The sequence below is a fragment of the Physeter macrocephalus genome, chromosome 11 (genome assembly GCF_002837175.3).
Source record: "Physeter macrocephalus isolate SW-GA chromosome 11, ASM283717v5, whole genome shotgun sequence".
NCBI lineage: Eukaryota > Metazoa > Chordata > Mammalia > Artiodactyla > Physeteridae > Physeter > Physeter macrocephalus.
The window spans coordinates 87,057,275-87,070,690 of NC_041224.1; the positions used below are offsets into that span (position 1 = coordinate 87,057,275).

A 13,416-nucleotide genomic window follows, 5' to 3' on the forward strand; every position below is an offset into this window, starting at 1 on the left:
ACTAAACTTGGAGTCCAGGATGTTGACCCAAGGCAGGTTTTTCCACTAACCAGATGGTAGCCTTAGAAAATCATCTATTCCCATTTGGGCCTCAGTATCCTCAGCTCTAATGCTCTGTGATTCCAAAAGGTGTTCTCCATTTGGCAGATGTAATTTTAAGGGTCCTGGCTTTGCAGGGAGAGCTCCTGCTCTAGAAGAGGATGTTTTCTCAAAGGGTAATTTGAGCTTGAGCCGACAAAGTATAACATAGACAACTTTTTCATGGCCAGCTGGATGGAGGGCAGGGACAGCATGAAAAATTTAAAAAGCAAAGATCAGAATTTAGCCAATGGTCTCAGACCATACCCCAGCTAAGCCTTTTCAGACTTCCTCTATGTCCTGTGTGGGTTCTAAACCCTGCCAGCTGCAGGCTCATCCTGGCCAGTCCCTGAGCCAAGAAGAGCCAGCCACAGAGCCTATTCAGAGCTCCACTCCACTATAAGAAGGACACTTAGAGGTGTCTAGAATTTGAATGTCATCTTCTAGGTGGGCATGGGGTCAGAGTAGTTCCCTGAACGCTTTCAAGACGGTAATGCTGTACCCTCTTTGCTCAGCACACTGGGAATGACCTTGTGCCCTGATGTCTGGTTCTTGAATTCACTCCGTTCTATCAAAAATAGGGGTCTAGCCTGACCCTCTAAGCTATTTCCTACCAATTCCTGACTTGCCACAAGAAGGTAGCAGAAGATCTGGAACTAATACCTAGATTCCTGACCCAGTACTCCTTTCCCCCCACCACACAGCTCCACACACTCATAGTGATAGATGGGAAGATGAATATATAGCAGTTATGATGCTTTTGGACGCATGTGGCAGAACACTCAACAAAGATAACCAAGAAAGGCACTTAATTACCTAACCTAACAAGTTACAGAAGCATGGAAGTTCAAAGGTCTAACTACTCATTTAACAATGTCATCAAAGAGCAAGGTTCGTTCTTTCCTTTCACTCTTCCATTATCGTCAATTTTCTTCAGGCTTATCTCCTCATGGTCTCAAGATGACTGCTGTGGTTCCAGGCATCACATCCTTACACAACCATGTTCATAGAAAGAAAAACATACATTTTCTCCTTCCTCTTTTCATCAGGGAGGAAAACATTTCTCAGAAACCTCCTGGCACTTTTCCTCTTAGTTTCCATTGGCAAAGATTAGATCCCATTGTCGATATGCTTGATGCAAAGGAGCCTGGGAACATGAGTATGTGATATTAACACTTATAGTAGAAGTCTAGCTCTACCAACAAAGAAGGATTTGGGATGCAGAGAGTTCTGATAGTTAGGCAACCAGCACTGTCTGTCCCAACCAGACTTTATCTGGGTAAAGTTGAGCATGAATGTCTTTTAGGTATGTGAAATTGCTTCTTGAATGAATTTGGGGGTCCAGAATGGTATAAATATTAGGTAGCAAGTGTTGATATGAGTTTTGAAAGGCCATTCCAGGCATAAAGCTTAACCATATGGCAGGCAGAAATGGCAGACTTACAGAGTGATGCCTATTGCAGCTGGAGTTTGAGGAATGATGAGCATCAGGGCTTCTGTGCTGCACAACTCCAGGAGGTGTCATCCACACAGGGTGCAATGACAGAGCACTGAGAAGGTGTCCATGTTAGTGAAGAGAGTCTCAGAAGAAGGCCTTGGTCCCCAGAACAATCAGAACCTTCGACACTGCCCCTGGTCTGAGGTCTCCCTGCCAGAGTCTCAGTCCCCGAGCGTCTGCTCCCCATCCCAACTCCGCCCTCACTCTCACCCCTCTTACCAGGCAGGGGATGAAAATGACCCCTAAGCCCAATGGATCAAACCTCATGAATAATCTCTGATGAGCAAGAAAAAACAGATTGTTATTGTTTGCATCCTTCTCCCTCACTCCCCACTTCTGCCTTTGGTCCCATTAGGACTTAGGTTACAATGAGAGCCCTAGAGAAGAGCAGACCAGATAAATGCAGATCACTGGGACAAAACTGAGGATGTGGGCTCTCTAGTAAGATCTCTTTGCCATCATTGAGGCCTAGGTTGGCAAATGACCAGCCCTACTCATATCAAGAGCTGTAGGGGCCAAAAAAAAAAAAAAAAAGAAGGAAAATCTAGCTGGCCTCTTGGAGAGCCTGCTCTGTGTCATGCATTACAAGGGTGTTATCTTATGTATAGTGATGTAACTAGTAAAAATGAAGAAGCCCCAGTACAGAGTCTAATACCAACCACCCTCTTCATGGTTTCCCCCTGCAAAAGTGATAGAAAGAGTTCCCTTCCTTTCTCCTTTAAGATGTGGAAGTGGGTTTGGAAAAGCAGTAGGAGGTCCTGAGTGGTGAGATGGGGACGTGGGCAGATGGTGTGGCGTGTGTGTGTGTGTTGTGGCTCTACAGAGAATGGAGCACAGATACCTCGAAGCCAAGCATGGTGGCATTTCCACTATGCCAAGTGCTGTTACTGGAATGCCATAGTTGCCCAAGGCAGCTGCAGAACTGATTAGGGTCTGATCTTGTCTTGGTTCTCTCAGGTTACCAGCCCCAGCAATCCACATGTTACCCTGGGAATGAGCCTATGTGGGGTTTTCACAGCCACGGGCCCCTACAAGCCATTGGCTCAGTGTTTCCAAGTTTCCCATGATCTTCTGAACTCCACGCAGTGGGTGTCGCTCCCTCCATCATACAGAAGAGAGGTCAAGTGGCCCTCTCAAGGTCACAGAGCTAGTAAATGGCTGAACTTGGATTGGATATCTGATCTTTGTGACTTAAAAGTCCTTCCGTGGGACGAGGGCCCCATTCTCCCTAGGATGGGGATGGAGGCTCTCAGGGTGCCTGAGGCTAATAGAAGACAGCTGCTTTGCCCACATATGTCTGGTACATTTTTGTAGCGTGAGAAGCTCTCTTCTCCCATAGCAACCACTTGGGGTTTTCAGCGGCTAACCCTGTCCTCCAGGACAATAGCAGTCTGGGCTAGGCCGGCCCGTGTAACCACACTCCACTCCAACCTCTTTGTGTTAATAAGCCCTGGATCCCACTTCTTTCTTCCAAGCTTCTCATTTATTTTTCCAAAGGGCACAATAAGCACAATTGATTTTAAAATAAAAACCTCTGGCTTATGCACAGAGGCATTCTTCAGAACGGTTAAAAACGATGAGGAGGCAGTATTTGCCATTATCCGTACTTTGTAACCTTGCACTTGAAGCACCACAAGACCACAGTGGCCTCCCTTGATGGTATCCCGTGTAGGCGGCTTCTGCAGGTGGACAATGACTATGGCAGTGCCTGGGTGTCCTTGGCTCAAGGTGGATGCAAACCACAAAGGACAAAGTCTCTGTAAGTCAGAGCCGGAAGAGGCCTTCTGTACTATCTGGTACAGCTCTTTCCTTTGCTTGATGGGGAAAGCGAGCAGAGAGGGAAGGAAACCTTGGGAATTTGTAAGTCAATGTGAGCAAAGAGCTACATGGAAGTCTACAGAAAATTCATTCAAAAAAGGGAACTTGGCCTTCCCCTTGGGATGAAGCAAACATTTTCTGTAAAAAGAGGCTCCACTGAGAATTAAGCTTGCATTTTCCTCTCCTTCTAGTGAAAGAAGTGGCGGAAAAACTTCCTGGGAGGATTTGGCAAGTCAACCCTGGAAGAGTTACTAACCATCAGTCATTGAAGTGGGGGCAGTACTTCATAAGGCGGAGAGAAATCACTTGTGAGGGGTGGGCAAAGGTGGACTGCCGTGTTTGGAGGGTCTGAAGAGAGTCTGAAGGAAGGGATGTGAGATACCTAGGTTAGCTAGGTATTGTCCTAGCCAACTCATCATTAGACATCATTCTTCATGATACCTACTACATAGTTGCACATTTTCACTACGTACTCTCCATAGGGGCTGTTTTCACTATAATAGGAGGGTTTGTGCACTGATTCCCACTATTCTCAGGGTATACACTCAACTCAACATGAGCAAAAATCCACTTCGTAATCATATTTGTAGGTGTCAACATGACCTTCTTCCCAGAACATTTCTTAGGTCTGCAGTATACCTCGACGATACTCTGACTACCCAGGTGCCTATACAACATGAAGTACTATTGCATCAATAGGCTCATTCATTTCACTAACAGCAGTCATGTTAATAATTTTCATTATCTGAGAGGCATTCGCATCCAAACGAGAAGTCCTAACAGTAGAATTAACTACCACAAATTTAGAGTGATTAAATGGATGTCCTCCACCATATCACACATTTGAAGAACCTCCTTATGTTAACCTAAAATGACTGAGAAAGGAAGGAATCGAACACTCTTCTACTGGTTTCAGGCCAACACCATAACCATTATGTCTTTTCTATAAATGAGATATTAGTAAAAAATTATATAACTTTGTCAAAGTTAAGTCACAGGTGAAAATCCTGTATATCTCTATGGTACATCCTTTCCAACTAGGATTTCAAGATGCAACATCGCCCATCATGGAAGAATTACTACACTTTCATGATCACACACTAATAATTGTCTTTTTAATTAGTTCCCTGGTCCTTATATTATCTCACTAATGTTAACAACTAAGCTAACACATGCCAGCACAATAGACGAACATGAAGTAGAGACCATTTGGACAGTTTTACCAGCTATTATTTTTATTTTAATTACCCTGCCATAACTATGAATCCTCTATGTGATGGATGAGATTAATAACCCATCTCTTACTGTAAAAACTGTAGGTCACCAGTGGTATTGAAGCTATGAGTACACTGACTACAAAGATTTAAGTTTCGACTCCTATATAATCCCAACATCAGACTTAAAACCAGGGGAATTATGACTACTAGAAGTAGACAACCGACTAGTATTACCCATAGAGATAATAATCCAAATACTAAGCTCCTCCGAAGATGTATTACACTCACGAGCCATACCTTCCTTAGGCCTAAAAACAGACGCAATCCCAGGACACCTAAATCAAACAACCTTAATAACAACACAACCAGGTTTGTATTACAGTGTTCAGAGATTGTGGGTCAAATCATAGCTTCATGCCTATTGTCCTTGAACTAATACCCCTAAAATACTTTGAAAAACGATCCACATCAATGTTGTAAGTTCATTAAGAAGCTAGGTAGCGTTAACCTTTTAAGTTAAAGACTGAGGGCTAAGACTCTCCTTAATGGTATGCCGCAATTAGACACATCAACTTGATTCATTACCATTTTATCTATATTTCTAGCACTGTTTACTATATCTCAACTAAAAATCTCAAAGTACACTTACTACTCGAACCCAGAATCAATACATACCAAAGTACAAAAACAGTCTACCCCTTGAGAAACAAAATGAACGAAAATCTATTTGCCACTTTCATTGCCCCTACAATAATAGGTAAGGATGTGAGGTCCTAAGTCCCGGAAGTAGCACATGGCTGTCTGACCCAATCCTGACCCAGTGCAGCTGGGCAGATGGAAGGACAAGGTCGGGGATGCCACCCCAGATACAACTTTCTTGGGTCTGAAACATGAATAATGGTGCATGGAGTCCCAGGGGGATGAGACACGGGGTTGGGGAGAAGGACACCCAATTACATTGCAGACAGGAATCATCTTCCCTAGCAGAGCCCTGCTCTGGGCTCCCAGAGTTCTAGCAGAGTCCTAGAGATTCTAGCAGAATCCTAGAGATCCCCTGCTGGCTGGGAGGTTGACTTTGCTACTGGATCATGGGGAGGTCCAAGGGTGAGCCAGGGAAACGGCCAGTGGGCTGGGGTGGTAGCCATTCACCAATCAATACTTAATCATTCCAATATTAAGTGTCATGGCTGTGTCATTAGGTACGGTGTGAATACCAGCCTTGCTCTGTGACTCCACATAAATAGCTTTGCTAAGGTCATTAGTGACCACCATGCCCTAAATCTGTTAAGGCTAATTTTCAGGCCTCATCTTATTCGATCTTTCAACTGCGTCCAGCACTCTTGAACATTCCTTTCTTCTTAAAACACTCCTTTCTCTTCTTCTGTGGCTTCATTCTTTCCTGGGTTTCTCCTACAGTTGTGCCACCTCTTTCTCAATCTCCTGTTCTAGCTCATCCCATTCCGTTGGCTGTTTAATTTTGTTATTCCTAAACACTCAGTCTTAAGCTATCTCTTCTTTCAGTTCTCTGCTTTCTTCCTTGGCAATCAGACCCAGGCCCATGTCTTCAATTTCAATTTACACATCAGTTAAGTCACATTTTCATATTACCAGCCCAGAACCTTCCTCTGTTCATTAGCTCTAACCACCTGAGTGTCTCAAAAGTGCATCAGGACAAAGTATATTTGTTACACATATCTGATAAAGGACATGTATCCAGAATATACATGCAGAAACTCTGAAAGGTTAATAATAAAAAAAAAACCCAATTTTTATCTTGTTTGTTTGTTTATTTTTGGCTGCCTTGGATCTTCATTGCTGCGTGCAGGCTTTCTCTATTTGCGGCGAGTGGGGGCTACTCTTTGTTGGGGTTGGCAGGCTTCTCATTGCAGTGGCTTTTCTTGTTGTGGAGCACGGGCTCTAGGCACACGGGCTTCGGTAGTTATGGAACGGGGGCTCAGTAGTTATGGCACACAGGCTTAGTTGCCCTGCAACATGTGGGATCTTCCCGGACCAGGGCTCGAACCCGTGTCCCCTGCATTGGCAGGCAGGTTCTTAACTACTGCACCACCAGGGAAGTTCCCAAGCCCAATTCTTTTTTCTTTAAATTTATTTTTGGCTGCACTGGGTCTTCATAGCTGCGCGGGCTTTCTCTAGTTGCAGCGAGCGGGGACTACTCTACATTGCAGTGCGTGGGCTTCTCATTGCGTTGGCTTCTCTTGTTGCAGAGCACGGGCTCTAGGCATGCGGGCTTCAGTAGTTGTGGCACACGGGCTCAGCAGTCGTGGCTCACAGGCTTAGTTGCTCCGCGGCATGTGGGATCTTCCCGGACCAGGGCTCGAACCCGTGTCCCCTGCCTTGGCAGGTGGATTCTTAACCACTGCGCCACCAGGGAAGCCCCCCAAACCCCATTTTTAAATGGACAAAAGATTTGAATAGACACTTTAAGAAGATATACAGATGGCAAACAAGCACATGAAAAGATGTCCAACAACGTTAGTCACGAGGGAAATGCAAAATAAAATCACTATACAGCTACTGAAATGGCTAAAATAAAAATGTGGCTAATAGCCGATGCCGGTGAGAATGAGGAGCATCCACTGCTGGTGGGGGTGCAAACTGCTGCAGCCCCTTGGGAAAACAGTTTCTCATAAAGCTAAACATACACTTACCATTCAACCCACAATCTCACTCTATTGATTATCCCTATTTATTCAAGAAAAATGAACACATATGCTTACACAGAAACCTGTATGTGAACATTTATTGTGGCTTTAATCGTAATTACTAAATGTTGGAAGCAAATCAAGTGTCCTTCAACTGGTGAATGAATAAATAAACTGCAATATAGCCATATCACAGAATAGTACTTAGGAATAAAAAGGAACCAACCACGGATCCATGAAACAGCAGATCTGAATTTCAGATGCATTGTGCTAAGTGAATGAAAAAAGCCAGACTCAAAAGGCAACAACACGCTGCATGATCCTGTTTAAATGACACCTGGAAAAGACAAAACTCTAGGAACAGAACACAGATCAATTGTTGCCAAAGATCTTGGAAAGGGGCAGGAGGAAACTTTTGGGGGTAATGGGAAACAGGACCAGCTACATAATTGGCAAGACCCAGTGCAAAATGAAAATGCAGGGCCCCTTGTTAAAAAATTATTAAGTATTTCAAGATGGTGACAGGACAGCATTAAGCCAAGCACAGGCCCTTCAAAGCACAGAGCCTTATGTAACTGCACAGGTCATGTGCCCATGAAGCAGCCGTGGATGGAAATGTTCTATTTATTTATTGTGATGGTGGTTACACAGGATTATGTGTTTGTCAAAACCCATAGAATCATGCACTAAAAAGGATGAATGTTACTGTATGTAAATTAAACCTCAATAAACCTGACACAAAAAACTGAGTCTTGTCACGAGGAAGCCTCGCTAAGGCAGGTTGAGGTTCATACTACAGAAGGAAAGGCCTGTACGCTTCCAACTGCCCATGAAAGTCAGGGAAGTACTGAGAGAATGCTCCAGACTGAAGGGGACAGAAATGACATGGCAGCCAAGTGCTACATGTATCCCTGGATGGGATCTTGGGCCAGAAAGGAAAAGACCTAGTTGAGAGGGTTGGTGACATCTGAATGCAGGTTGTGGTTTATTTCCCGACCACGGAGCTTGTATGATGGGAATGAAGAGTGTCTTTGTTGAGGGAGTAAAGGTGATGGAACAGATTCAATTAAATGCTAACTACATTTAGGAGAGTCTGGGAGGAGGGGAGACAGGAGTTCCTTGTGTTCTTGCAGCTCTTCTTTGAGTTTGAAATTATTTCAAAATAAATTTTTTTTTAGTACTTCAGTATCAACAGGTCCAAAACCAAACTCACAATCTCTCCCAAACCCCCAGCCCTGAACTTCGCTGCTTCCAGCGTCCTTCTGTCTCAGGAAATGGTCTCACCTGCAATCGGTTAAGTGAACTCGAATCTGGAAGGCTCTCCTGATGCTGCCTCTTCCCCTGTGACCCCTGCCTACCTTCCAGGTACTTCCTTCCCCCTTCATAGCTTGCCTTTAGCCGGACCGGCCGCTGCCCACCCCAGAGGCTGCACACATACTGTCCCACCTCCAAACGCCGCTTCCTTGGGAAAGCCCCGATTCCCAGGTTGGGTCAGGGCCTGTGCTGTGCTGCCTCGGGGCACCCTGGCCCTTTCCCTCCCTGGGTGTCTCACAAGCACGGTTCTACATCATCTGCACGATTCTTCTACCAGCACCTGCCTCCACCATGAGGCTGTACTTCCACTCTGGGAGGGACTGGGTCTGGCACTGTGCTTCACACCTGGGGCGGCCTCCATAAATATTTGCTGATGACCATATGGAGATGTGAATGCACCCTGGCACGTCTCTTTTGGAGGGCCAGATTCTCATCAGAGAACTGCTCTGGTCAGCTTCCAGTCAGAGCCCAGAGGCATGAGCTGGTTTTGAGATCAGAAAACTAAGACATACTTCTGTTGTTTTGGTTTCCCTACGTTTGCTTCCTAAGCTCTGGTTTCCTGTCTTGTAGGCAGTCTGTCTCCCTTCTGAGGGATTCTCTTTTTGTAAGGGTGTTAACTTACCTGGCCCCCTGATCGTCAAGTTGACTTGACTCAACTCAATGTGACCTGTCATTTTGCCTACCATTCACATCTATATATGTCTTTTGTGGGGCCTTAAATCTTACCACACAACTAAATTTCCCTCTATTAACAAAATCTGGGGCACCATATGTCAGGATAAGACTTCACATGGGGGTCCCCTGCCCTGGCTCCCCTTTTCTTTCCACTCCCATTCATTTTCACACCACAAGGGGCCTGGTCCCCTCCTGCCTGTGGAGTCTAAGACCAGCGAAGCCAGGCTCTGTTCACAGCCCCGTGTGCCCCTGGACACCCCCTGGAATAGGGGGGTGCACATACCAGTAGGTTCATTCTGGGGAAGCAGCCCAGGGCCAGAGGCCTACACAGGCCCTGGAAGTGGGCTCCAGGCATCCAAGTAGCAAGGTGAAGAAGAGAGTATGGGTTCTGGTAGGTGTGTCCCTCTTAGCCCTTGGGGAAGGGTGCAGCCAGAGGAGGGCCAGAGTGGGTTGGGGGTTGGGACAGGAGCCCGGGCTGCCAGTTCTACGGGCAGTACTGCCATATGCCACCCCTGGCACTACCTACTGTGGCAGTTTTTGTCCTGGTCTTTTTATTCAGAGGGCAGCCAGGGTGTCCCTGATGGAAGGTGAGTAAGATGCATAGTTCTGGAACATTCATACCTTCCTACTGACACTGACTGCCGAGGCTTGTCTGAATGAGTGATGAGGTCTGAATATGAAGCATTTTTAAAGACATAAAATAACTTCTAAATCATAGGGGCCCAGTCCAACTCCCTTAAAGAAAAGTAAATTGAGCTCCAGAAAGTCTGAATAACTCCCCAAAGTTGAGCATCTAAGTGACAAAACCATGACTGGAACCCAGGGCCCAGAGCATCTCTGTCTGGGCACCCAGATACTGCTCCTACACCCTTAATAGCTCCAAACATGCCCACCCAGGGGCGATGTCGTGCACAGGAGAGGTGTGAGTTAAACAGGGTCAGGGCACCAGCCCAAGAGTCAGGCTGCCTGAAAATGACTGCCTCCACCTCTCAAGAGATGTAGGAGCTTGGGGTAAATTATTCTGTCATATTAAATCTGATTTTCTCATCTGTAAAATGGGTGTCAAACGAGGCACAGATTCACCTGCCTGGTTCAGCTATTGGAAGGATTAAAATAAAACCCATACAAAGTAGTTAACATAGTGTCTGGCATAAAGGAAGAAAAAAAAGCTCGATAAATGTGTCACTATTATTTTATATGATGGTAAGGAGAATCACATTAATAAAATATCGCTGGTCTCCTTGTGCTTCTGGGAAGGGAGGGTTAAGTGTGGATGGGGGCTGCCGTATCCATTACTAGTGCAGGAACAATGCGGGAGGCTCTTGGATCTCAGTTTCTGTATTTCTAATTTCCTCTCCACATTCTTGCTGAGGCAATTAAATTTATATCATCTCTGTTTTCTCTCAATATCTCTCCCTCCCCTTAAGCAGGCTCTTAAAACAGATTCACCTATTTTGCTAGACTTTTCAAGGAACAAACTTTTGGTTTTATTTATCCTTTCTAATATACTTCCGTTTTTATTTCATTAATCTCTGCTTTTATCTTTATTCTCATTTTCTTTGGGTTTATTCAGTTGTTCCTTTTCTAATTTCTTGAGATGATTACCTAATGCCACCCCTTTTGGGGGGAAGGGGGCTTTCTTCACTAATAATGAAGGCATTTAAGGCTATACATTTTCCTCTGCGAACAGCTTTCGCAGTGTTGGATAGATATGGGGACCTAGGCCCTCTCCGCAGAAAGATTTCTGAACACAAGTAAAGTTCAGCTCAGGCCTTTAAAAAAGTGATCTCAAGTTTGAAATTAATGAGACCCATCGCTGGCGGGGTAACGCTTGACTGTTGTTATCCTCAAAGCTCTTCTTCTTCTCCCCCGCACCAGGCCGCCAGTGTCCAGGCCTGCACCCTCTCTCCTTGAGCTTGTGCACTCACCACTAATGACCTCCCTGCCTTCCAGGTCTTTCCGTACCACAGGGCTTCCGTGATCTTTCTAATCCACAAATGCCATCTCATTGTCCCCCTGCCTCAAACCGCTCAGGAGCTTTCTCACTGCAGCATAGTTTTCAGCACGGCAGACATGACCCCACGTCTGGACCCCTGCCCCTCTCCAGCCTCGACCACCCTCTGTCCTCCACTCCAGCCACCCTAATCCTTCATCCTCCAGCAGAACCGCACGCATGTGTGCTGCCCAGTGTTCCCGGCTTGCTTTAGAACATCACCCCTTTGCTCTGCAGGGCACATCCCTGCAGCCGATGTGGCCCCCACACCTCCCCTGCCAACCGCTGCTGTGCAACCATTTCATCGGGACTTCAGAGCCACTGGCTTCAGGAAGCTTCCCTGGCAAAGGGCTTCTCGGCTCCCACAGCCACCCAGACGTTGCTCCTCCCTTTCTCTTACCACATTGCATTCAAATCGCCTGTTTTCTTGCTTCTCCATCACTTTACTGTGGGCCAAAGACAACATTTTCTTTAAACTGGGTCCCCAGCCCCTCACTTAATGATTGCATTAAGGAATGTCTAGCAACTCCAGTATCCCAAAGTGGACCTTTCATCAGGGTTCCCAGGGCTCTTATACCGTACGTTCCAGTGAGACAGCAGGTCCTGGTGGAGACCGGTCATCAGGACTGAGGCCATTGTCACCATCATCAGGGCAGGACCCCAAGAACCCAAGCCAGGGGAGCCTGGGCAAGCCCTCCTCTCCTCCTCCTCTGCCTTGCCCCCAGCGCTTGTACTCTCAGAGCACTGCAGCCTCACCTGACTACCTCCCGGTTGCAAAGAGGGCCCCAGAGGAGAAGGGAAGAGGGCTAGGTAAGGTGGTATCCGTGGGGCAGAAGATTCCATTTCACACCAACTGGGCACCACAGGACACAGGTCAGGGAGATGCTCCCTCTCTGGCCTGTCTGGGAATCCACCTCAAGGGTACTCAGGTAGCTGCTGGCCCTTTAAACGGAGCCAGCTCCCACTGGGCACTCTTAAAGCTCACTTCATTCGTGAATTAAGTCCCTGACATCCCATATCTGTATGATCAATATGTTTGTTTATTACCAGCAGCTGCTGTGTTTTAGCGAAGGCAGTGGGCCCCAGTGAGAGGGCTGCTCGGTAACCACAGAGCAGGGCCTGGGACAGGGAGAAGAAAGGCCTCCCGCTGGCCGATGGGATCTGGGGCTGGATAGGATTTCATGGTAATGGTCCTTTAATTGAAATCACTGCTTCAGCAGACCGTTGGGTCAGGAGCTGTGCTGATGGCTCCTGGCTCGGCCCCCCTTCGAGAGGTCCATTAAGTGGTGGATGTGCTCCCAGCGCTGGGCTAGGCGAGCAGCGGCGGCACTGAGGGAGCCGAGGCTGCAGTGGTCAGCACAGCTGCTGCGGACCGCGTGGAGGGGAGTGGGACCTGGGGTTGGTTGCTCTCAGGATGTCAGACCGGCCGACTTGACCTCCCTGGCCTGTTCCCAAACCCAAGCTAGGCCGCTTGTCCCCACCCTGGGTTCATTTCCCCTCAGTGACTCAGGAACCTCATTCCTAGGCTGACTTATGTTTTTCCAGAAGAGGGGAAAGACTCATCATTTTCCAGTTCTGATATCTGCTCTGTGTCAGTAATTCAGGATCTGCATCTCTTGTCTGTGTGTGGTGCTGGAGGGCCAGGGAGCAATCCCCGAATCACTCATTCATTCATTCATTCATGCATTTGGAAAACATGTAATAAGCAACTACTATAGGCCAAGAACCATGCTAGGTTCTGGGAACATAAAGATAAAAGAGTGTAATCTTGTCCTAGAGGGATTTAAAGTCTTATGGGGGTAAAAGTACGCAAACGTTGACAGTACAAGAAATTAGGAGCTTTCTTGGGAATATGTGTGATGTACAGTGGGAACACAGGAGACGAAGAGGAAACCTCTAAGTCAGGAAGACGGAGCCCAATTTGATCTACGGGAACCTGTCCTAAGCTTTTAAATTAGTAAATTTCCAGGCCCACAAGGCTCTTCCATTTCTTCCAGATCCCCCATCCCAGTCTGGACTGGCAGGTCTCCTCTACATCCTAGAATATGCACTGTGTACCACAGCCTGGAAGGCTATGCACTGGTTCTCATCTGGGGGCAATTTGCCCCCCAAGGACATTTGGCAGTGTCTGGAGCATTTGTGGTTGTCACAATGTGGGAG

General features: G+C 46.6%; 1 pseudogene; it reads left to right on the forward strand.

Annotated features, from left to right (window-relative positions):
* The first annotated feature begins 4,413 nt into the window (after positions 1-4,413).
* LOC129392553 (cytochrome c oxidase subunit 2-like) lies at positions 4,414-5,091 on the forward strand (annotated as a pseudogene).
* Positions 5,092-13,416: the final 8,325 nt, after the last annotated feature.